This window comes from Nomascus leucogenys, chromosome 7b (genome assembly GCF_006542625.1).
Source record: "Nomascus leucogenys isolate Asia chromosome 7b, Asia_NLE_v1, whole genome shotgun sequence".
NCBI lineage: Eukaryota > Metazoa > Chordata > Mammalia > Primates > Hylobatidae > Nomascus > Nomascus leucogenys.
Genome location: NC_044387.1, coordinates 76,673,090 through 76,699,755, shown reverse-complemented (window position 1 = coordinate 76,699,755; position 26,666 = coordinate 76,673,090). Strand labels below are relative to the sequence as shown.

Below are 26,666 nucleotides of genomic sequence, written 5' to 3'. Positions count from 1 at the left end.
TGAGATACAAATAACTCAAAAGGATTTTTAAGCAAAATCTGTTGTTGTCTAAGAGACAATATTACATAATAGTATTGCCTACAGAGTTTTTTCTATCTTCTGCTGTTGAGATTTCTCTTTTGTTCCTGACATTTCAGCCAATGAAGAGCTCTACCATTTTAAAATGGGCAGACAAAAGGGAAGATTATTACCTAGCCAAGCTCTGATAGATAACTGCAAAAAGGATCCTTCTTATACAAACCAGACAATCAGTGGTTGTGAAACCCAATTGCTATTCTTTTCACATTCAAGGCACCGAAAGCCAACTTGCTGTTGTTTTCTCTTTCCTTTTCCCTGGAATAAAATGAAAATATAGGAAGTATACATCATTATATACGTTAAAATGTAGTGTTTTCTAAATTTTAGTGTTTATACACGTGTGTATATAAATATAGACAGAGACAGAGGGAGATGTTTTCTTCCATTTATTAAGTACATAAAAATTATCTTTTTAGCAGAATGGCTAGAGCCTTCAATGACCATATATCAAAAGCAATAGGACAAATAATGAATTCTCTTCTCAGGTGAAGAAAGAATTGGAATGGTGGAAAAATATCTAGATGCCTGTCAATCTGCAAGAAGATCATCCAGAAACAACCGTGCTTAAGATATTTCTACCTGAGCAACAGGAAACAATGCTTTCGCTTCCAATGGGATCATGGGTCCTAGTAAGGATGTTGCTGGAGTTGCTTGTGGAATTATTTTCTAGTCAGTGAGAGCAGCTCCTCGCAGACTGAAAATACCATGAAGAAGCCAAGCCAGAAAGTTGAAAAACAAAGACTAGGTGATACCGCTTATTTATCCATGCCTCAATATAGCACTTCATTCAATATTTAGTTCCACAAGGCAATATATTTCCTTCTCCTTTATTCTTATTTTTTCCTTTTGTTTCTGTTACTTTAAAACAAAATCAATCATGCTAACAAAATCTTCCTTTCATAGTCACCCAGCAAAAGGTTTATACACATTAATTTTTCTATATATAGCAAAATTTTATATATTATAAAATTCATAAATGTTAATTTTGTTATATATAACAATATTAATGTGTATAAACATAAGTTAACATTACAGATATCTACATGTATAAACACACATATACTAGTATATGTACATACAGTACACACATACATATCAAGCAGTCCTCCCACTTTGACCTCACAAAGTGCTGGGGTTACAGGCATGAGCTGCCATACCGGGGCTATATAATTTTGGATCTATCTTTTCATTTGTCATTATATCTTTTTAGGTCTATTCATACAAATCTAATTATTTTCAAAAGTAAAATGAAGACCATAATGTATTCAGTAGTTTCCTTCTTTACAAACTTTTAATTTCCTTCAGGTTTTTTATAGATTGCAAACCATGCTGAAAAACACTAAATATGGCATTGGTTTTAACAAGGTAGGTAAGTACTGGAGTTTACTCAGGAAAGAATTTGGCAATAAAGTAGAAGTAGAAGTTGATATCAGACTATGATAACTAGCTTCACCAGCTTAAGTAATTTACTAAGATTCCTTGATCCTTACTATAGTAACTTAAAATTAGATATTTAAACTATCAAATACAGTAAATAAGTTTCCAATCCTTTGCACTATTGGCTTATTGAAATACTGTATTAAGAGAGATTCTAAAGTCATATTTTTCTACAGCAGAAAATGTGTTATAAAATAAGAAAGAAGTGGCAAATGTGGCATATATGTGTCACCCAGTTCCAACTTAACATTTTATTACTGTAACTTAAAAGATGGTATGAGAACTGAAATGTTATATGAAAGTCGTTTAAAGAAACTATTGCTGTTCAGCTTAGGAAAAGAGAAAACTAGAAGAATATATTCTTTCAAATATTTGATTTGAGTTCCTTAACAGAAGAGAACTAGAATTACTTGTTGGAAATTGTGGTGAGATTTTGACTTCAAAAAGAAAAAAAATTCTAGTAATAAGAATGTCTGCTAATCAAACAAGATGCTTTTTTGTTGGATTTATTGGTGAGAAGCTAGCTCACTATAAAGGCTGCTCCAGAAATTACTTATATGAGAACAATAAAATAAAGAATATTTACTACATGTCAGACACTATGTTAATAATTTTCACATACATAAAATGATAGTAGGTGATTAGAATCAATTTTCACACATAACAGACACTCTGTATCCATCATGGTGGAGTAGAAGGGAAAAGTTATTGATCAGTCTGAGAAGACAATAGTTTTGAATGCATTTTCAAACTAATTTATCCCCATAAATAAGCCAACTTTAATTAATTCATGTACACTTTCAGTTAATGTTCTGACAGAATTTCTCTTACAAAGTTTCATCTCAAACCCTGTCTGACATATCAAGAAAGAGAAAAGCAAAGCTATGAGGTAAAACTGAGTCAACCAGCTGCCAACTTTAATACATTTCTTTTATTCTCAAATGGTCTTAGCTCACTTAGTGAAAAACTGCAGCAAAAGAAAAATAGTCCACTAGGGAAAAATAATGTTGCAAAGCATTAAAGTCTTCAAATTTCAAAGGAAAAAATAGTTATTTATATTAAATAGAAATACTGGTGTGTTTTTTGTCACAAATATGAGCTAATTTCTTTTTAAGCCTTTATTCTTTCTTTTTTGTTTTATTCTTAATTGACACATAAAAACTGTACATATTTATGGGATTTAGTATAATGTTTCAATACATGTATATAATATATGATATTAGGAAAATTAGCATATCAATCACCTCAAACTTAATAATTTTTTATGGTGAGAACATTTAAAATCCTCCCTTCAAGCTATTTTGAAATATACAATGGATTATTGTTAACTATAGTCACCCTACTGTGAAATAGAACCTTAGAACTTATTCCTCCTATCTAACTGTAACTCTGTACCCATTTCCCAACATCTCCACTCTTCCCCTACCCTTCCCATTCCCCGGTAGCCACAATTCTACTCTCTACTCCTATTGGATCAATGTTTGTAGATTTCACATGTGAGTAAGATTGTGCCATATTTGTCTTTCTGTGACTGGCTTCTTTCACGGTAAAATAATGTTCTCTAGGCTCATCTATGTTGCCAGAAATGACAGGATTTCATGCTTTATTATGGCTGAATGGTATTTAATTGTGTAAATATTCTATATTTCCTTTTTCTATTCATCTGTTGATAGGCACTTAAGGTTGATTCCATATCTTGGCTGATGTAAATAGTGCTTCAACTAACATAGGAGTACAGATGTCTCTTTGACATACTGATTTCATTTCCTTTAGATATGTACCCACTAGTTGGGGTGTCTGAATCATATAGTAGTTCTATTTGTAATTTTTTGAGAAATCTCACACTGTTGTCCATAATGGCTGAATTAATTTACATTCCTACCAACAGTATATACGTTCCCTTTTCTCTACATCCTCACCAGTATTTGTCATTTTTTGCCTTTTTGATAGTAGTCATTCTAACTGGGATGAGATGATATCTCATGGCGGTTTTGATTTGCATTCCCCAAATAATTGGTAATATTGAGGATTTTATATATATATATATATATATATACCTCTTTGCCATTTGTATGGTTTCTTTTGAGAAATGCCTATTCAAATCTTTTGCCCGTTTTTTCTTTTGGGGGGTTGGTACAAAATTTTTTTTATTTGAAGGAATGAAACAGATCAAAGAACTTAAGTGGATGTTTTGGTACAACTTACAAAAAAGGTAAAGGAAACCCCAGGGTGCGTGCACTCCCTTGGTGACCAGGGAGGTTACCCCATGGCTATGGGGAAATTAGCCTAAGGCTTAGCTCTCATTGTCACTGTCTCCCAGGGTGTGCTTGTCAAAGACATATTCTGCCAAGCCAGATTTGGGTACTCCCATGTTGTGCAAGATGGTCACTGTGGTCACCCAATTCTTTAATGGATTTCACCTGCTCCTTCAGGTGAAAATCCATCCAGGACACATTTGTCTCCATTAAGTCACACAAGTGGAGGTCATTTTTGTCAGTGGCCAGTTTGTGCAGTTCCAGTAGTGACTAATTTATGTTTTTCTCCAAATGTCATGCACACTCCATCTCATTCAGCCAGTTCTCCCAGTCATCGCAGTCTGGTTTCTTGATATCTTGAAGGAAGATTGGCCACCTCGTTGGTTGTGCAGCTTCATCAGTTCCTTGGCATGTGCCCTCTCCTAGTGAGATTGGTGAAGAAAGTATTTGGCAAAGTTATTCTAAGCCACATCATCGCGGTTGAAGTAGTAAGACATGGACAAGTAGACTTAGGAGGTGTAGAGTTCCAGGTTGATCTGGCGGTTGATGGCAGCCTCTGAGTCCTGGTGGTAGTTCTGGCACCTGCAAGAATGCCGATCCTCATGGCGGGGGCTAAGGAGAGGCGGCGGCCACAGAGGCTGCGCAGCGCTGGAGCCCGCGGGGCCCTTGGGGCGGTCCCAGCGCGGTGAGGAGGTGGTGGAAGGCTGGCGGTGAGCCACAGGCCAGGGTGAGGGACAAGCCCCGGTTCCTTCAAGCACTGTTGAAGCAGGAAACCGCGGAGACTCTACGTGAAGACAAAATCAATGGATTTTGTTTTCTTTGCTATTGAGTTGTTCGAGTTCCTTATATCTTCTGAGTATTAATCCCTTGTTGGATGGATCATGTGCAAATACTTTTTCCCATTTTGTAGGTTTTCTCTTCATTCTGGTGATTGTTTCTCTTGTGTGCAGAAGCTTTTTAGTTTGATGTAATCCTATTTGTCTACTTTTGCTTTTGTTGCCTGTGCTTTTGAGGTCTTATCCAAAAAATCCTTGTCCACACCAGTGTTATAAAGCATTTCCCCTGTTTCCTTCTAGTAGTTTTATAGTTCTGGATCTTACATTTAAGTCTTTAATCCATTTGAGTTGATTTTTGTATGTGGTGTGAAATGGGAGTTTAGTTTCATCATTCTGCATGTGAATGTCCAGTTTATCCAGTACCATTTATTGAAGAGATGGTCCCTTCCCCAATGTGTGTTCTTGGGACGTTTGCAAAAATTAATTGGATGTAAATGTATGAATTTGTTTCTGGTTCTGTATTCTATTTCATTGCTCTATGAGTCTGTTTTTACGCCAGTCCTTGATATTTTGGTTACTGTAGCTTTGTAGTATATTTTGAAATCAGATAGTGTGATGCCTCCAGCTTTGTTCTTTTTGCTAAAGATTGCTTTGGTTATTCAGGGTCTTTTTAGGTTCCATACAAATTTTAGGATTGTTTTTCTATATCTACGAAGAATGTCATTGATATTTTGATTGGTATTATACTGAATTTGTAGATCTCTTTGGGTAGTTTCATCATTTTAACAATATATTCCAATACATGAACATGGAATATCTTCCTATTTAATTGTGTCCTTTTCAATTTCTTTCAACTTTTTATAATTTTTATTGTAAATAGATTTCACTTCATTGATTAAATATATTCCTAGATAGTATTTTTGTAGCTATTGTAAATGGGATTGCTTTATTGATCTCTTTTTGAGATAGTTCACTATAGGCATCTAGAAACACTTCCTATATTTGTATGTTGATTTCATATACTGCAACTTTACTGAATTGGTTCATTAGTTCTAAAAGTTTTTTGACAGCACTTGTAGATTACACTGTCTGCAAACAGGGACAATTTGACTTCCTCCTTCACAATTTGGATGGCCTTTCTTTGTTTCTTTTGTCCAGTTGCTCTGGCTGGGACTTCCAGTGATATGTTAAATAAAAGTGGTGAAAGTGGGCATCTTTATCTTGTTCCATATCTCAAAGGAAAACTTTCAATTTTCTCTCATTCAATATGATGTTAACTGTTACCTATAGCCTTTATTGTGTGGAGGTTCATTCCTTCTATCCCTAGTTTGTTAAAAGCTTTTATCAGGAAGGAATATTGAATTTTATCAAATGCATTCTTTGCGTCTATTGAGATGATCATTTGGTTTTTGTCCTTCATTTTGTTAATGTGATGTAAGGTGTTTATTGATTTGCCTGTGTTAAACCATTCTTGCATCCCTGAGATGAATCCCACTTGATCATGGTGAATGATCTTTTTTAATGATCAAAAGATCAGTTTGCTAGTTTTTTTACTAGAGTCAGTTTACTAGTATTTTGTTAAGGATTTTGCATCTACATTTATGTAGGAATAAATTTAATTGATGAAGAGAAATGTATTTACAATAAAAATTATAAAACATTGATGAAAGAAATGGAAAAGGACACAATTAAATGGGAAGGTAGTCTATATTCATGTATTGGAATATATTGTTAAAAAGATGATACTACCCAATGTCAAAGATATTGGTTTATAGTTTTCTTTTTGTGTTGTGTTCTTGTCTAATTTTGGTATTAGGGTAGATTCTTAACTCTAAGAATTCAAACTCTAGAATGAGTTTGGAAGAATTCCCTCCACTTCAATTTTTTTGGAATTGTTTAAGAAGGCATGCTATTAGTTCTTTAAATGATTGGTAGAATTCAGCAGTGAAGTCATCAGGTCCTGGGCTTTTCTCTGATGGGAGGCATTTTTATTATTGTGTCAATCTTGTTACTTATTATTGGTCTTCTCAGGTTTTCTATTTCTTCATGATTCAATCTTAGCAAGTTGTATGTGTTCAGGAATTTGTCTGTTTCTTCTAGGTTTTCCAATTTGCTCGTGTATAATCATTTTTAGGGGCTCTAATGATTCTTTATTTTTCTGTGGTAGCAGCTATAATCAAGAGATTCAAAAGCCCAGGAAAGCAAACAAGAGACCAAAAATTGTAACCAAGTCGAGATATTTTAACAAGATGCAATAATCTCATCACATAAACTTAAATGAGTTTTCAGACCAGGTTTTAGGAGAGAAAAATTTAAATACTGTTATTCAGTTTAAAAATATGAGAATTTCAATACAGAAGAGTGACAAAAGAAAATATTGCTCTATTTCTAGCAATTTGGTCAGGTTAAGTCTGAATGATAGCGTTAGTACAGTATTTTTCTAGAAACAATTCTCACCCAGCCCCTATTTTCTCAGATGATTACAACTTCTTACAAATCTCACCACCACCTAATCCCCATCTAATTTACATACAGAAAAAAATAAGTTAACATTATTTTATTATATTGTTCTACTGTTTTAAAAACCTGGGTACCTCTTTATACTCTTGGGAGGATCAGCAATCTGTGAATCATGTGTGCAAAGGTGTTATGAGAGACTATTATAAATGGTAGAATGAAGACTTTCTCTGGACAATATTATGAAGTTCCCAGAGGTTATATCTTCATTCTATTACTCCCTTTCCCACAGTGTTCATTTTTTCTCTTCTGGGTTATTTTTCTCTTGCTCCAAGCGATTTTGAAGCAGCAATAATGAACGCTTATTTCAGCTCTGCCTTTCTCTGACCTACTATGCAGTGGGACTATGGCACTATGACCCTCAACAGTCAAGCATTGATTCCTTCTGGTGGGTTCATGGTCTTGCTGACTTCAAGAATGGAGCCGCGGACCTTCATGGTGAGTGTTACAGCTCTTAAAGATGGCATGGACCCAAAGAGTGAGCAGCAGCAAGATTTATTGTGAAGAGGGAACGAACAGAGCTTCCACAGCGTGGAGGGGGACCAGAGCAGGTTGCTGCTGCAAGCTGGGGTAGCTAGCTTTTATTCCCTTATTTGTTCCCTCCCATGTTCCGTTTCTGACCTATCAGAATGCCCTTTTCTCAATCCTCCCTGCGACTGGCTACTTTTAGGATCCTGCTGATTGGTGCGTTTTACAGAGTGCTGATTGGTGCATTTTACAATCCTCTTGCTAGCTACAGAGCACTGACTGGTACGTTTTTACAGACCACTGATTGGTGCATTTTACAATCCTCTTGCTAGCTACAGGGTGCTGATTGGTGCACTTTTACAGAGCACTGATTGGTGCATTTTACAATCCTCTTGCTAGCTACAGAGTGCTGATTGGCGCGTTTTACAATCCTCTTGTAAGACAGAAAAGTTCTCCAAGTCCCCACTCGACCCAGGAAGTCCAGCTGGCTTCGCCTCTCATTACTAGTTTTCTCATTTGTTTGGCAAGTTTTGGTTTTCAATTCATGTTTAAGAATGGACTTCTGGGTCATTATACCTAGTTAGCTGTGTGAATTTCCTTCTTTAGACCCTTCAAGAACTTACATTGTCTGAAAGCTCCATGTTTTGTTCAGCAGCTTCCTATCTGTGATAAACAGGTGGTAGGCAAAACTGTTTTTGGAAAAGCTCCATCAAAATGCTACATTTATCCCTTAATTTCTAGTGTCTCCTCTAGAAGCAATAGTTTTTTCCAGTGAAGTCGCCTTTTACTCCCTTTAAAGAAAACATTTCTAGAATTTGCTTGTTGCGGGGGTAAATGCCTGATTCCTAAGCTCTATGGATTTGGGGCTGCGGCAGTGCCAGGCAGCTTGTCTCATCCTCCTGTAATTTGCATATAGAAAAATCTTCTATTGACATTATTTTATCATATCCGTTGTTTTAAAAGCCATGATGCCTCTTTATATTATACTTTAAGTGTCAGCAATCTGCGTGGCAGGTATGCAAAGATGCCATAAAAGATTATTCTAGTCCGGGTGCAGTGGCTCACACCTGTAATCCCAGCACTTTGGGAGGCTGAGGCTGGCAGGTTGCACAATCAGGAGTTCAAGACCAGCCTGACCAACATGGTGAAACCCTGTCTCTACCAAAAATACAAAAATTATCAGGATGTGGTGGCCCACGACTGTAATCCCAGCTACTCTGGAGGCTGAAGAAGGAGAATCACTTGAACCCAGGAGGTGGAAGTTGCAGTGAGCCGAGATCGCGCCACTACACTCCACCCTGGATGACAGAGCAAGACTCTGTCTAAAAAAAAAAAAAAAAAAAATTATTTTAAATAGCAAAATGAAAGTTTACTCTGAACAATATTATGAATTTTTATCAATCATCTCTCTATCTTTTGGAAATTTATTAAATTATCATATCTTCCCCAATCTCTAATTTTCCTTTCTTTTATGCTTGTGTGATTTATTCTTTTAATGTCACTTTATTGGGGCACTAGGAGTAAGTGGAAACCAATGCCCAATAATGCTGAATAATGACTACTTATATTTATATTTACATTTACAAGTGTTACTATTTTTAGAAAAATGAGTTGAGAACATAAGTTTTCATTAAATTGCTCTAATGCCATTTCTTTTACCAAGAAATAAAATTAGAGTAAATACACTTTCTCACCATACAAGAGTCAATGTAAAATAGCTTTGAATTCACAGAAAACTTGATTTGAACTGTAGCCCAACCAAAAACTTACATATGTCTTTTGGGAAGATGTATGATCTCTGAAGCAATGCCTATTTCACAGGTATATACATGTATTAAAAAAAAACTTGAAGTATGTGTGATATACAAAAATGTCTGGAATAGAATAATAAGAGCTCAATAAATATTAATATAGACATAAGTATAGATGTTGATATACAGATATAGATATAGGCATAAATATAGATGATATAGATACAGATATATGTAGACATATACAGATGTACATTATAGATATAGACATATAGATATAGTTATATATAGATGATATATATGCATCTATATACACATGTATACACACACAAACACACTACACCCACACACACACATACACACACACACTGACTGCTAAATGCTTAGGGCTATACTAGATCCTGAGGATGGAATAGAGAGAAAGATAGACATGGTTCTTGTTTTCCAAAACCTTTCAGGTAATTAAACAAGCAATTGCAACGAAGTGTAGTAGCAAGATAGGAGAAGTGGAAGTTTGTTTTAAAATATTGTGATTGTATGTGGGTGAAAAGTTTTCCAAAAACATTTCCAGAAAATTCTTCCAATGCTTCTCAGCCATTCGAAAGACCTCAGACCTCAGACTGCCTATTTGTAGGCTGTAATACCGCATGGGGCTCATCAATTCAGCAGAGGCAGGCTGAATTATTTATTAGATTAGAGACCTAAAAAGAGAACACCCAGTGTGAGTCAGGGGGTGCTGTTGCTAACTCCAGGGGTGCCTGCTGGCTCTTTGAGGCTTTGCTGAACCCGCGCCCCGGTGTGGGAGGGCCAAGACAAAGGATACAGACGAGGGGGATATTCAAACACCACAATTCAATTCTCTTTCATTTTTAAGAGCCACAGTGTTGTTTTCTTCCTGCCTCAGGGTCAATCTGTAATGATGTTTCCTTCTACCACAGAGAATGTGATGCTAAATCAAGAAACTTAAGCAAAAGGAAACTGGAGCAGCTTCTCCTGTCTTTCCCATTGAATCTACCCTGAGGCATGAACAGGAGTCTCTCTCTCTGTCCTTCCTCTTTTCTCAGTGTTCCCTTTTGACACGTTTGTCCCCATCCCAGACTGCATCTCACTCTGACACTAGAACTTAGAATCCCTTCCTGAGAGATTGCGCTGAATAAAAAATCTTCTGCATGTTAAGCCAGTACAGAGAGCAGCTGGAGAAAAATCAATATAGTTAAAATGGAATCGGGAATTTAAATGATTCAGAAATGATACATTCTAAAACAGCATCGAGATAAGCACGTTTCTGGGATTGAAAATAGGGGGACTGGCTCTGTTGGATTAAATATTAAATAATGAAACTAAATAAATATAGCAACTGGTTTTTAAAAAAAATGCAGCATATGGCCAGGCCTTGTGGCTCACACCTGTAATCCCAACACTTTGGGAAGCTGAGATGGGTGGATCACTTGAGGTCAGGAGTTTGAGACCAGCCTGGCCAACATGGTGAAACCCCATCTTTACTAAAAAAGAAAAATACAAAATTATCCAGGCATGGTGGCATACACCTGTAATCCCAGCTACTCAGGAAGCTGAGGCAGGAGAAACTCTTGAACTCAGAAGGCGGAGGTTGAGGTGAACTAAGATCATGCCCACTGCTCTCCAGCCTGGGCAACAGAGTGAGAATTCGTCTCCAAAAGAAAAAAAAAAGCAGCATAAAATAATACAAGAAGAAACAAAGTCTAGTAAAATGTCAAATATGTCTGGAAATGACTTTCTGCAGATTGAAAAAGAAACCCACTCAAAATGTAGGTTTTGTTCCTAAACATGTACTGTCTTCTGTCTCTTTCAGCCCAGTATCCACAGGCCATCCCTCTAGCTGCACGTTAAAAAACCAGATGAAAGTGCTTTTCTACAATGTCAATCTAATAATGCCCTTCTAGATTCACTTTGCTAGGCTCAGTGCTTCTAATTTTTTTTTTTTTTTTTTTTTGAGATGGAGTCTCGCTCTGTTGCCCAGGCTGGAGTGCAGTGGCGCAATCTCAGCTCACTGCAAGCTCTGCCTCCGGGGTTCATGCCATTCTCCTGCCTCAGCCTCCGGAGTAGCTGGGACTACAGGCGCCCGCCACCGCGCCCAGCTAATTTTTTGTATTTTTTTAGTAGAGACGGGGTTTCACCATGGTCTCAGTCTCCTGACCTCGTGATCCACCCGCCTCGGCCTCCCAAAGTGCTGGCATTACAGGCGTGAGCCACTGCACCCAGCCAGTGCTTCTAATTTTTAAAAGAATATCCAAATTCAAAGGGATTTGGATATTTGTTATATTTTAAAATCAGTTACCAATGATTTTAATTGCTTTGTTTGTTTCAATAAAAATTTTATTCTTCAAGTATCAGGTGCTTTTTACAACACTTTTTTAAGAACAGAATATAATGGTGTCACCTATAAATAATAATTAAATTTAGCCTACTGAGTTTGCTGGCACTTGCCTTGGAAGGCACGAGGAGAACTCCTTACCATTCAGTTTTAAGTTTCTTTGAGGTTGTCTGGTGTCACAAGTAGGGCATGCAGCTTAGAACTACCCTTCAGAATGTGTTGCATCTTCGCTTCCCAGCAAAGTTTGCAGCTTTCATCAAATTAGCAAAAACAAAGTGTCCACATAAATAGACCTTGGAGACTCAGAGGATGGGAGGGTGGAAAGAGGGGTGAAGGATGAGAAATTACCTTATGAATACGACGCACACTATTCAGGTGATGGCTACACTAAAAGCCCAGACTTCACCACTGCAATTTATCCATGTAACAAAACTGCACTAGTATCCCGTAAATCTATAAAAATAAAATAAAAGACTTGGCAATTCTCTGGAGGACCTTGTTTACTCAGGTCAACCAAGACTAGACGTTTTATTGAATATTGGCAATATTTTTAGGCGTTATGAGTAATAGTTCAGTCTTATCAGTAAGATTTATTAATATATTACAGAGAAAATTTTATTCATCAGAGATCCAGGGTATCTGGCTTGGGCTGATCACTGTCAATAATGAGTAGCAGAAGTGGTCCGCATTGCTGGGAGGGTTCTACAAGGGCCTTCTGTCAGCAGCCAAGACTTTGGAAAGTGTTGGGGTATAAGCAAATTGAATTATCAAGACTACAAAAGACTATTCATGAAGTATGGTTATTCCTCCCCTCTGCCACCCTAAATCTTCAAAATGCTTGTGTGATCTAATGTTGGGGAGATAATGGAGGTTTAACATCTCAGTATGATGTGGGATGGGACTATATAGTCCACAATGTTTCTGAAGTGGAGACAAAGAAAAAGCAAGAGGAATGAGTCATGGGAATGAGGGTTTGACCTGCCCAGGACTGTGGACCTGGAGATCAAGATAGTCTCACTTCGATCACCAAGGGATGAGGTAACTCTCCGTCTACTACACAAGCTATGACTGCATGACAGAAATATACAATAGATCAGAAAATATTACTGGCTTAAAAAATGAAAAAATGCAAAAGAAGCATTGAAATAGTATGGTTTCCCTGCAAGACAAATGTCAACTCTATCCAAAACCCCAAGCTACAAAGCATTTCATGCATACTTTGCAATATGATTTAAAATAATATCCATGAGTAGTCCTTTCTTCACACTGAGCCAGGAGATAAAAATTAGTCATTCTAGCCTAAGAAAGAAGGAAAAAACATTCTGTTCCCATCCGTTGCTTGTGAATTACTATTTTATTATAAAATGTTCTTTCAAAAACTCAGTAGTACAAACGTGTACCATGGAGAATATAAGCAGTGACCAAGAGCAAGCCGAACTTGTGTATCAAAGAAGCTACAATCTAGATCCCTGTTAACACCTTTAGCTGCATCTCCTTCTATATGAGTTTTTATGCAGAGATAGAGCTACATTAAACAAAATAGCTTTGTCCTTATGCTTTAATTTCAAACATACACTCATGTGCACGCATGCGAGTGCCTGTGTGTGTGTGTGTGTGTGTGTAGCACAATATAGTCCCCATTTACAACAGAAGATGTTGGCAAATGCAAATCAAGTAAGAACCAGTTTTCTAATAGTGCATCTCCACACAAAATTTCTTCATTGACAAGGTTGGAATTTCTTCCTTTCATTAAAAGTGAAAATGGATCTTCCCATAAGGAGATTTTAGATAACATACTTGGTTGACATTAGGCTTGACATGAAGTTGTTGACAACCATTCATATATACTGTCCCTGATGTTCTGCCCTGCCATCCAGTTTAATGAAAGGCTCTACAGTTACTGGGAGTAAATACAGATGTTCTCACTTTGCATCTGCTACAACTATCAGCTTGTTTTCCTTGCACTGCCTTTAAATTATTCCCTAAGGTCACAGAAACATCAGACACATTTTTATTCAAAGTTAGGAGTGAAATAAGAAAATGTTTTGGGACAATTTAGCTGGGGGTAGTGGAGAGGAGACTTGCTTTTAATTACTAATTGGAGTGCTCTATAAAAATGAACCATTGAATGACTTGAGGAATTTTGTTTTTAACTTGAATATTTATACTTATATTGTCTACAACAAACACTTGGGGGAAAAAAGCCTTTGCTTTTGTGTAATAAAAATAATAGCTTTCTTGTCATCATTGAATGTAAATGACAATCTGATAGATTAGATATAGCAAATAAATTAATCACAATTTAATGTTAACCAAATGGATGTATATCCCAGATATGTGCCCTGTACTATTTTAAATTAAACAAAAAGCTCATCATAATAAATAGCATCACTACAAATCAGAAAGCCAGAAAGCTTTCTATGTGGCATGCTGTCTCACAGATCATTTTCATCATAAAAATATTAATTTGACTGGGGTCCAAGTCTTCATTACTCTTTGATACATAAAATTATACTTAATGTCATCTCCAAGTTCCTAGGTTAATGAAACAAGTTTAGGAAATGGCCACTGTAAAGTTGAAGGTTTGTATAAAGATTTCTAACGTTCTGAACAGCAAAAATAATGATTTTATGTCAGCAAATATTTTGTTACCTTTTGTATGAGATAATGAAGAAATTCAAATTGTACTTTCAGAAGATTACAATTTTCATTCAAAAAACAGAGAAGGCCTTAATGAGCTAAATGAGTTAATATGGCTATTTTTTTCAATTTCTATATATGCCTATTACGATCACTGTGTCCAAACCACACATCCTAACCAAATCACAGAAGTAACATACCAAAAAATACTTCTTCTGTTATAAGTTGTGGATGATGTAGTGTTATCAAATAGTCATCACTATAGCAGCTTAAAATAAATTCAAAGTTAACGGTGGTAAACCAGAGATTGCATCCTTATATAAACGACTTCATTTTTATTTGGAATTCTACACCTCTCCTTACAAATCAGAGACAAGAAAGAACAAAATCTCCATGGATGTAAGAGAAAGAGATTGGTGACTGGTGAGATAGAGAGAGAAAAATGGCTCACATTTGTGACGTTGTATATAGTGAAGAAAATGTTTTTGTTCCTGTTTTCAGAGAATCATGCACTGAGGTGCAGCTTTGTTGAATAAAAGCTGAAAGTGGGTGTGGTTGGTAGACAACAGTCAAAGTTCATCAGGGAAGCCAGATGAAACCGTAAGATTCATTTAACTGGCTAAGTAACTTTTTGTGTATCCAGAAGCCAATGGCAAATGTAGAGTGCCCAGTTGCAGTTCAACAACAGGTTACAGTCAGGCACTTGGTTTTAAATGCCCTCTTCACTATTTACTTGGTAGGTGACCTTGGGTACTTTATTTTCTATCTGAGTTTCAATTTCATCACCTGTCAATAGGAGATAATAACTAATCTAATACATTTAACCAGTAAGGAAATAATGTGTATGAAGTAGTCAATACATATTGGCTTTGAGATAAATGTTTTTTTTATTTTCTACCAAACCACAGATAAAGAAAACAAAATATATTCTCATGAGGAGGAATGTCAAAATGAGGCTGAACACTAAGCTGTTTAAAGCCGTACGTTATCAATATATCCTCTCCCATGTTAAATACATAGGGAATAAAATCACATGAAGGCAGCTTTCTTTTCCAATCGCCCAGCATAGATGGAAAACACACTGCAAACAGGATGAGTGGCGAGATTCGATAGAATTAAGCGATGCTGATTCTAAGTGCTGATTCTTCACATCACAAGAGGGACCATTCCTTTTATTCAGAATTTCATGTTTAAAACATAAAAATAAAACAAAGATATATCACAGCCATACTGCAGTGACTCATGCCAGATATTCCACTCCCCCATTATCTTTTATAGGGTGAGAGAAGAGAGAGAGGAAGTGGAGTACGATATAAAGCAGCCTATAGTACCTCTATTCTTGTCTTTTAACTGAGATGAGAAATCCAAATATAAAATAGAGGAATGAGGTTACAAGGCATAGTATTTATTCTAGCAAATACATATTAATGATTACGAGCTGGAAAAAAAAGGAAACATTCTTATTCTACCCTAAGAGTCAAATGAATAACACAAGCATGCTTTGTTATATTGCCTGTCGCTCAATTGTGCTTCAGATACTGCATTTTTACAAATTTAAGGTTTGTGACAACCCTGCATCGAGGAAGTCTATGAGCACCATTTTTTCCAACATGTGCTCACTTTGTGTCTCTGTCTCACGTTTTGATAACTCTTGCAATATTTCAAACTTTTTGATTATTATTAATATTAGATCTGTTATGATGATCTGTGATCGGTGATCTTTGTTGTTACTATTATGATAGTTTTGGGGTACCTAGAACCGCACCCGTATAAGATAGCAAACTTAAGCAATGAATGTTGTGTGTCTTCTAACTACTCTACCAACTGGTCATTCCCCCACCTCTCTCTCTCTTGGGCTCCCCCCACCCACACCTGAGACACAACAATATTTAAATTAGGCCAGTTAATAACCTTACAATGGCCTCTAAGTATTCAAGTAAAAGTTGCATCTCCCATTTTAAATCAAAAGCTAGAAATAATTAAGTTTAGCGAGGAAAGCATGTTGAAAGCTGAAATAGGCCAAAAACTAGTTCTCTTGCACCAAACCGTTAGCCAAGTTGTGAATGCAAAGAAGTTCTTGAAGGAAGTTAAAAGTGCTATTCCACGGAACACAAGAATGATAAGAAAGTGAAACAGCCTTACTGCTGATACGGAGAAAGTTTCAGTGGTCTGGATAGAAGATCAAACCAGTCACAATATTCCCTTAAGCCAAAACCTAATCCAGAGCAACGCTAACTCTTTTCAATTCTTTGAAGTCTGAGAAGATGAGGAAGCTTCAGAAGAAAAGTTTGAAACTAGCAGAGGTTGGTTCATGAAGTTTATGAAAAGAAGCTGTCTCCAAGTGTAAGATGAAGCACTAAGGGCTAATGTAGAAACCAAAGCAAGCTATGCTGATCTAGCTAAGCTCATTGATGAAGGTGGCTACACTGAAAAAAAAAGATTTTCACTGTAAACGAACCAGCCTTCTATTGGAAGAAGATGCCATTTGGACTTTCCTAGCTACACAGAAGTCAATGCCTGGCTTCAAAGCTTCAAAGGACAGGCTGACTCTCTTGTTAGTGGGTGATGCAACTGGTGACTTTGAGTTGAAACCAATGCTCATTTACTGCTCTGAAAATCCTAGGGTCCTTAAGAATTATGCTAAATCTACTCTGCCTGTGCTCTAGAAGTGGAACAACAAAGCCTGGATGAAAGCACATCTGTGTACATCATGGCTTACTGAATATTTGAAGCCCAATTTTGAGACCTACTGCTAGAAAAAAAAGATTCTTTCAAAATATTACTGCTTAGTGACAGTATATTTGTTCACCCAAGAGCTCGGATGCAGATGTACAAGGAGACTCATGTTGTTTTTATGCCTGCTAATAAACATCCATTCTGCAGCCCATCAGTCAAGAAGTAATTTTGACTTTCAAGTCTTATTATTAAAGAAATATATTTTGTAAGGTTATAGCTACCATAGATAGTGATTCCTCTGTTGGATCTGAATAAAGTAACTTTAAAACCTTGTAGAAGGAATTCACCATTCTAGATGCCATAAGAACATTTGTGATTCATGGCAGGAGGTCCAATTATCATTAGCAGGACTTGGGTACAAGTTGATCTAACTCTTATGGATGATTTTGTGGGGTTCAAGATTTTAGTAAAGGAAGGAACTGAGATATGGTGGAAGTAACAAGATAACTAGAATTAGAAGTGGGTCCTGAATATGTGACTGAATTGCTGCAATCTCATGAGAAACTTTGAATGGATGAGGAGTTGCTTCTTATAGATGAGAGGAAAAAAAGTTGTTTCTTTTGGACCTTACTCCTGGCAAAGATGCTATGAACAGTATTGAAATGACAACAAAAAATTTAGAATATTACATAAACTTAGTAGATAAAGCAGTGGCTGGGTTTTAGAATTTTGACTCCAATGTTGAAAGAAGTTCTACAGTGGATAAAATGCTATCAAACAGCATTGCATGCCAGAGTAAAATATTTCATGAAAGGAAGAGGCAATCGATGTAGCAAACTTCATTGTTGTCTTATTTTTAAAAATTGATACAGACATCCCAGCCTTCAGCAACCATCACCGTGATCAGTCAGCAGAATCAACATTGAGGTATGATTCTCTACTAGCAAAAAGATTATAGCTCACAGAAGCCTCGGATGCTTGTTAGCATTTTTCTTATAGCAATGAAGCATTTTTAATTAAAGTATGGACATTGTTTTTTAGACATAATGCTATTGCACACTTAATATAGTACACTATAGTGCAACATAACTTTTTTATGCCCTGGGAAACAAAAAAACATCATGTGACTTCTTTATTGTGATGGTCTGGAACTGAACCCACAATATTTCTGAGGTATGCCTATGTATAAAATGGCATAAAAGTGCTTCCACCTTGTTTATGAAGCAAATTGTTCCCTGTGAACCCTTTCCTAATGACAGCCTATCTCCATAGGGATTGAAAACTAACTATATTTTCTAAGCTCTCTGATCATTTTTTGTCTTCACACAAAATATTCAAATAAAAAGAGTGGCTCTTGGTACCAATATAACAAGTTTTCATATGTATGTTTTATGCCTTTTAATGCAATTGTTTGAAAAGTTTCAGCTGATTCCTAATGCCACAGGAGTTATTACTGTCACTAAATACATGGGTGAAAAGTGTAAAGCAATTATGCATGCTAAGAGTTTAAACAATAGTAAACATAGAAAAATATATAGATAAAGTATTATGACTTCTGACTTTAAAAATAAATACAAACTTCAAAATGCTGACAATAGTTGAATTTTTTGGCCAGCTTTGAATAATTTCTAACAAATGCTATTTTATTAATCTACATTCTTTTTCTTTATGCAAAATTGGAAGAGGTTCTTCAAATATCTTTCTTCAAGAAAAATATAATTTGAGTCCAGAAATAATGTTTCATTCTCTATTTAACACTTTGAGTAGGAATTACACGGGTATGGGACTTGTTTTATTTTTAAATTTGTGTCTTTATTCAGTTATCTTGTATCTTAAGAAAACTATATATATACATATATATATATTAGTTATAAACTTGTGCCTGCTAATATAAAGAGATTTTATAGTATAGAAGGAATATTATAAATTAGCTCTTAGGTATTACTAATAAGTATATTAAAAGAGATATTACAATATTAGTTCATTATATTACCTTGATTAGGAACCCAGTATTTATTTTATTAAATACATATTTTTTCATTAAATTTTAATAGCATTAGCCACATTCTTGGTTATGATTATTAGTAGTTACCTTATTTTTGTTCTTTTTGTCATTTGAAATTCAGTTAACTTAAATAGCTGTGGTGTTCTACTGTGAGTGATGAGTAGTCCATAACTCCTTAAATTTTCATACCAACACTGCAAAGGTAATACCTCTCTCCCTTGAAATGTTACTATTAAAAATCTATTGCAACACCTACTCACAAAATTTTTTAAAAGATAAAAATGAACCTGCATTTTCCATACTTTCAAAAGACTAATAAGCTAATATAATGTGGATTTAATAAGGCATCTATTTCCTTTGAGTTGCAACAGTTAAGTGGCATAGAGAATCCAAGGTTGATCTAATGACAATGTTATACAATGCATTGGTATTTTTCACTGTAGAAAACAAACTCCAAAAGACGTGATTCTGCTGTATTTTTCTAAAGAATATAGACATACAGCAAGAGAGTTCATGTGTGGATGGAAGCATATCTGGCCTCTTGCATTATTTTACAACGAAGGCATAAATAGCAAGAGGAGTGCAGCAATCCTTAGGTGTGCAAGGTATTTGGAACACAACAGGATATTTAACATCCGACTTTATGCACTATACTCAAATAGAGCCCTTTAGACACCAAGGAACACTGTAACCTTATAAGTAGTCCATCAGTACACTTGAAAATTTCATTCCAGACTATACACATTAATAGTTTGAGTTCCAATTTTAATTATGTTATTAAATTGTGGAATGTGTTTGACATTTGTGCTTCTGTTTCCCAATCTGTAAATCTGTACTGTCTATGCAATCCCTTACTTTATTTATATAACAGTAAAGTTAAAAAATGAAATATGTAAATTTTGTAAATAAATAGACCCCTATTCATAAACTTCATATTTTATCATTTGGGTAAAGTTCTGGTATAGATAATCAATGAAATAACAATAATAAATGTTACTTAGAGCAAAATAAGGATTGCTCTGCTTCTAAAACAACACCCACATTTACTTACACTTCTTATTTTTGTTTTAGGGCTGGAAATTTCTGACCTGCTACCAATATCATCTCGGTTTCACCACTGTCAACTATGAGTTATTCTATTAATTGACTAGGCAGAATCCTAGAATTACAGCCTTTCAGGGGCAGGAGAGTATTTAGAGATCATCTATTTCAAGTTTTTCATTAAAAAGTTGAAATAGTATGAGAGGTGAATAAATTAAAATGGCAAGTAATCTGGTTGGGAAAAAAGAGATTTTATAATAATAACATAATACAATAACCAGAGGAGCAACCAGAAGGGAGGCTTTGGAAAGGACTGAGTATTCCACCAGATATAATAGTTATGATGAGCCAAACACACTTTGAGTTAGCATATGAATTATATCACGTGGCTTCAAGAATCACCCTTGTCAGGAGAGTTTTCACCTACTGCATGAAAAGACAATGTTCCACGAAGTTTTGTTAGAATATTATCTAGCCAGAACTACCTGGCCATGGTGAGACCAGTGGGAATTTTATTTAAAATGTACATTCCTGGGCCTCAGGCTTTGGAGACATGCTTGGAAGCTAAGCTTTCAACAAACACTCCAGGAAATTCTCCTGTGCACTAGGGCTTAAGAAGCAGAGGACTGCGATTTTGGATTTATAAACTATTCATAATTTGTCCAGAACCATGACTTTTGTTTTCTTTTCACTACATATTTTGTTGCATAATAGTTAGCAGTAAAATATATTATATGTGTCTCTTGTTTATAAGACTGCATTCTAAATTCTGCTGTTATTCCTAAGGGGGGAAAAACTCATAAAAACAAAACAGAGGATGAATATTTTGAAAAAAAAAAGAATCCCCAATAACCTAGGAGAAGGAAAGGAGCAGTGACTTGATTACTGCCCAGGGCAGTAACTGAGAGGCCACGATCAGCAGGTGATACCCTCAGCCACTTCTTTGAGTAGTAGAATAGAATGATTTGAACTAGAACAGAAACTTGTAGGTCATCCTATTTCCTTTCTTATTTATATAGGGCTGGAATTCCACAGCTTCTCTTAGGAACTTAAAACACAACTTTAGTTACTTTGTACTATGTAGTTTCCTGCAAGAGCTGTGCCTCAGTTAGGGACTGAATGAGAAAGTCTGGAAAAATAGGCTGGGCGTGGTGGCTCACACCTGTAATCTCAGCACTTTGGGAGGCTGAGACAGGGGATCACTAGGTCAGGAGTTCGAGACCAGCCTGGCCAACATGGCGAAAACCCGTCTCTACTAAAAATACAAAAATTAGCTCCGTGCGGTGGGAGGCGCCTCTAGTCCCAGCTACTCAGGAGGCTGAGGCAGCCTGGGTGAAAGGGCAAGACTCTATCTCAAAAAAAAAAAAAAAAAATAAAAGCCCGGAAAAATAATATCAGAACTGAGCAACATGGTGAATTCAAGTTAAAATAGTTTTGTGAATTTGGAAAAACATATAAAACTTTACAAACCTTAAAACTCATCACTGGTAAAATTAAAGCGTTGAATAAGATGCTTTCCAGTTCTCATGTTTGGGTGGCTTGCTATATAAGGGAGTTGAAATAATCACTCTCTCCCATCCATCACGGTGAAATCTCAAGAAGGATATGTTTTGTTATCAAAGAGAATATGGGGTCCATAAGGACACAAAAATAGGTCACCCAAAGGAAGAGAGTTTACAAGAGAAGAAAGAAAAATATAAATAGAACCACGTGAGGTCAGTTGCTGTCTTATTTCCGATCTTTCCTTGCTTCTCCCTTTGTGTGTCTTTCCCACCTCCTTCTTCACTTCAGTGCAGCTAGTTTGGTAGGCCAGGGTCTGAAAGTGGCCCCTTTCTAATGTGTCTCCTTTGAACTAATCTGGGGAAAAGAAGCAATGATACTCGGGTCGTCTTTACACCTGACCTTGAGCTAAAATGTCCTTGATGTTTACACATGGCTCAGCACACTAATCTAAACTATGAGAACCAGGTTAGGATTTGAGGGCAATGATCTTAGTGATTAAAAACTGTTGTCTTTCTTGAACCTCTTGCATGTACATATACATAGGGACCCATTCAAAAGGGAGACCTAATGGTATTTGATTAATAAGGATACATACAGTTATCATTTCTCTCAGGATTAATAGCTTCTGAGTTCAATATTCACCATCAACAAAATAGAGCTAATGTTCTCTTTAGATTGTCTTGCAAACAATTAATTTGTTTCTATTTTTGTTAAGTAATTTCCTTTGGCTTAAACAATTTGTCACTAAAGATAGCCATTATAATTGAAATAAATTATAATCGGTCAGAAAACTTTTGTTCCAGTTTAGCACACAGACAGAAAGGGTTCCACATTCATGCAAGAAAATCAGGTGGAAAACTCGTGAATGATATGGTGTGAGCATTTAATACAATGGAAATATCACCAAAGTGCTACTAATTCCATATACTTTTCTTTAGAGTCTTTTGCACTTAATTATAATGATTTCATAAATATTAATAGAACTTTCAATAGATAAAATAATTTGTCCTTTTCAAAAAGGACAAGGTAGGCAGTTACTAAATCTAACGTATCTTAATGCACTAAAATATATTACATTTTCAGTAGTGTTTTTGTCAGATATCAGAATTAGAATACATTTTCAGAACTATATGAAATATATTTCTGCATATTTAAGAAAAATGATGAGCATTCACACACTGAAAACTCTGCTTAAAAGAAAAACTGCATAAGCAAGCATAACTCTTTAATTAAATAAACCAGGACATTAAAGTCTTCCATTAAACCTATATCTTAAAAAGTTTTTCTACGTCAAGTATTTGTTTCACATTCAGAATTACATTATGTCTGTGACCTCAGGGGGAAAAAGGTTTTCTGAAATAATCAGAAGGTACAAGCTATTTCAACACTCAAGAACCTTCTAGACTTTATTCTTTAAATTCCCAAATGCCATAGTGTTGATACAGACTCCTGTCCTTTGATGATGAACAATACAGGAAGAAGAAAAAGAAGTTTTTTTTCTGTTTGTTTTGTTTTACCCAAACAGTCCAAAGCTTAATGATTTAAACCCAATTTCAATACCGGATTATATAAATATAACACCTCAGGCCATGATAATAACAAATTTTCAGAATGATCAATAGAGTGACACATAGGTAACTCCAATACTCTTATGAAATGAGCACTTGCTACAGAAATTGAATCGAGACTATCAAGTAAATGGCCTTTATACATAAGGAAGCTAGGGAGCTATGGAATAAAGTTAGTAACTAGAGAAAAATTATTACTAATACAGACAGAGTCTTCATTTTCTAAAATACAGAGACCTACTATTGTAACAAAAATGTAATTTAATTTATAAAAATTCAATTTATAAATATATTATCCTGTGTAATTTTCAGCAGTTTATAGATATATCTGTGACAGTGAAAATGATTATTACATGGAACCACCATGCAACCCAGCAATTGTACTGTTAGGTATTTATCCCAGAGAACGAAGGCTTACAGTTACACAAAAACCTGTACACAAATGTTTATAGCAGTTTTACTCATAATAGCCCCAAGCTGGAAATGACACAAATGTCCTTCAATGAATGAGTTGTTAAAAAAAAAAAAAAACCTGTAGTATAGGGCACTACTCAGCAATAAAAATGAAAGAATTATTGATACACTACAATAAGGATGAATCTTCAGAGGAATATGCAGAGTGAATAAAGCCAATCCCAAAAGGTTACATACTACATGATTATATTTATATAATATTTATGAAATAATGAAAATGTAGAAATAAAGAACAGATTGGTGATTTCTCGGGGTTAAGTTTAGGGAAGGAGTGAGCTGGAGGGTAATGGATGTGACTACAAAAGGCAAATGAAGAAATCATTGTGGGGATAAAAATATTCTGTATCTTGACTGTGTCAATTTCAGTTTCCTGATTGTGATAATATACTGTAGTTTTACAAAATGTTATCACTGAGTTAAACTGACTAAAGCCTACATAGGGTCTCTCTGTACGATTTCCTTACAATGGCATGTGAATCTATAGTCACCTCAAAATAAAAAGTTTAACTCTAAAAAGGTGTTTATGAAAAACTTTAATTTTAAATTAAGGAATTCTTCTATTTTCTACATGAATTCTGAAGGAGTTACATATGTTTTATATAATTTTAAATTAAGAACATGTATGTATTATCATTAAATACTATTCATTCAACTTTCAAATGAACAGGTGCATGGAATTGTTACCATGGAATTGTACATGCTAGTTGAGCTTCTGATATATTTTTGTGTGGGGCCAAACAAATGATAAAGTTGTTCTAATTACTGAGTATTAGTAAATATTCTTTAAGTGGAAACATTTTAAGGCCAAATAGTACTTTTCTAAATGTCTCTCTAGTCCACGCAAACTTCTCTAGAATTGTTATCACTGAAAGGCATTTTTACTACTGCTACGTTGAATTTGCTGCTATATCAATAACTTTGTTCAGTGGGTGACATTGCAAGCTTGGACAAAAATTGGGAGACACTCTTGCCAGCAAAAGCATGCAAAGCATTCCTCGTTTCCTTCCTGGTAGAGGACACTAATTAGGCACATTGTAAGTTGGCAGCTAAGAAAGAATAGAACACGGGAACCAAGATATATAATTATGACACTTCAAAGACTCACTACAAGTCTCAGGTCCACACAAATGGATAAAAAACAATTCTGAAGTGAAGGGTAGAAAATACAGACATGAGAAGGGGAAGTAACCCTCTGAGTCAGGTCACTATGATGTAAAAATCGACAAAGGGCAATCTAGACCCAACCAGAGCAAAGCACATCTTTCAAGAACTCTGGCTAACAATGTATTATTATCTTTGCTTAATTAAGGTAAACTGAAAGTTTATGTCCAACTCCCATGTATATCGTGTGTGGTTGTCTATAAATCATGCATAAGTTATAGAAATTAATTGAATAAAATGTCTTATTTCTAAAATGAAGACTTTTTTCAAAACCCAAGTTCTTTGTAATGCACTTTATTCAGCATATGGTCATAAGCTCTATGGAGTTTTGATTTTAAGAAGAAAATGGAGAAACTAAAGAACATTAAAAGATCAGTGATGGGCTCCAAAACAAAATATTCTGCATAGGACATGATCAAAGAAAGTAGGGTGCTGGCCTAGGGAAGGGGTGACATCAGGGACTGGAGCTTTCAGACTTCAAATATCTGAATGTCTCTCAGGTGCAGTGAAAACTGTTGAATGGTCATGAAGTTGGCTCAACATAAAGTTCAAAATCTTCCCAATGAAGGAGCGGAGTTTCTTGGAAGGTAAGTTCTCAATTATTGTTGGTCCAAGCAAAGTCTAATCAATTATTGAGTAATTATATTGTATAATGTGTATGATTATATTGTATAATGTGCATTAGATAAAAACTTATATTACATGAAAGTAAGTGACCTAATAGTTTGCAGTAAACACAGTGTATGTTTGTTAATTACCACTTCAAGGAACTATGTCATACATTATTTATTACTTGCATAGTGTCTGTCTTTCACCGGAATATAAGATCCACTGGGAAAGGGGCCTTGCCATTCTTACTCCCCACTCTATTCCCATGCCTGGGAAATGATAGGTTCTCAATGAATGCTGATGTATGAACAATGGCATTTCATTTAACCATTAGTCAACCCTGTGAAGTAAACACTGCTAGCCCCATTCCACAAATGATGAAAATTAGATTCACTAAGGTTTAGTAAGTTGTCCACGTTTTCCAACCGGAACCAACCACCCCTGACTCTAAAACCCATGCTTGTTACACTACATTTGAAATTTTCAGGATGGACAGAAACCAAAGAAAAAGCAATAGGTAAATAATTCTGGTATGCTGCTGTATAGAATGTTTGTCTCTTTCCCTGCCTCACTTGTTGCCATGGTTTCTTTTATCAGCACACCCACCAATGCTAACCTAGCTATCAACCTAGCCACTGTACTGAAAATAGGTAACATTTCAAATAAATTAGAGTGAGATGGGTGATCTATTTATACCTCCAGTTATATTTCTTCACCACTCTCACTTTTGACGTGCAGAAAATGGAAATTAGGAAATAAATACAAGATTCTACTTCAAGGTATATGTGCCATGCTAGCAAATGTCAAAGTTTCAGTACCCCTGGCATGCAGTGCAATACTGGGCAAACAGTAATGCTTTATATTTAGATTTAGCTTATGTAACACAAATATTCCATACCTTTCTACATTTTTAGGGGGTTGAAGCGTGATATCAAGGCATTTATCTTCGGTTGTTATTTTCTTCATTCAATATGAGGCTTTAACTCAGTGGTTCAGAACCTTTAAATCGAATAATATAAAACTTTGTAAAATAGTAGAATATATGAGGAAAGAAAATATATTTTATATGCCTGTATCTTGGAAATTTTGTTTCTTTACCTTAAAACAAAATCATAATTTAATATTACAGAACATTAGATATAGAAGAACACATAAAATCATGAGTTCCAACTTGGTCATTTTGCAGTTGTGAAAGGTGAGGCTCAGTTTTAGTAATCTGCATTGCAGAGCAAGTCTGTGGCAGGTTAGAAACAAAACAGAAGTCCCTTGGCTTCCATTCTAGTGCTTTTCCCTCCAAAACACTTTGCTTCTTGTCTTCTAGAGGTGCCCCAATAATTTATTATAAAAGAACTGG

General features: G+C 35.5%; 1 pseudogene; it reads right to left on the bottom strand.

The window, feature by feature from the left end:
* Positions 1-3,808: 3,808 nt before the first annotated feature.
* Positions 3,809-26,278, bottom strand: LOC100581993 (annotated as a pseudogene).
* Between the last annotated feature and the right edge of the window lie 388 nt (positions 26,279-26,666).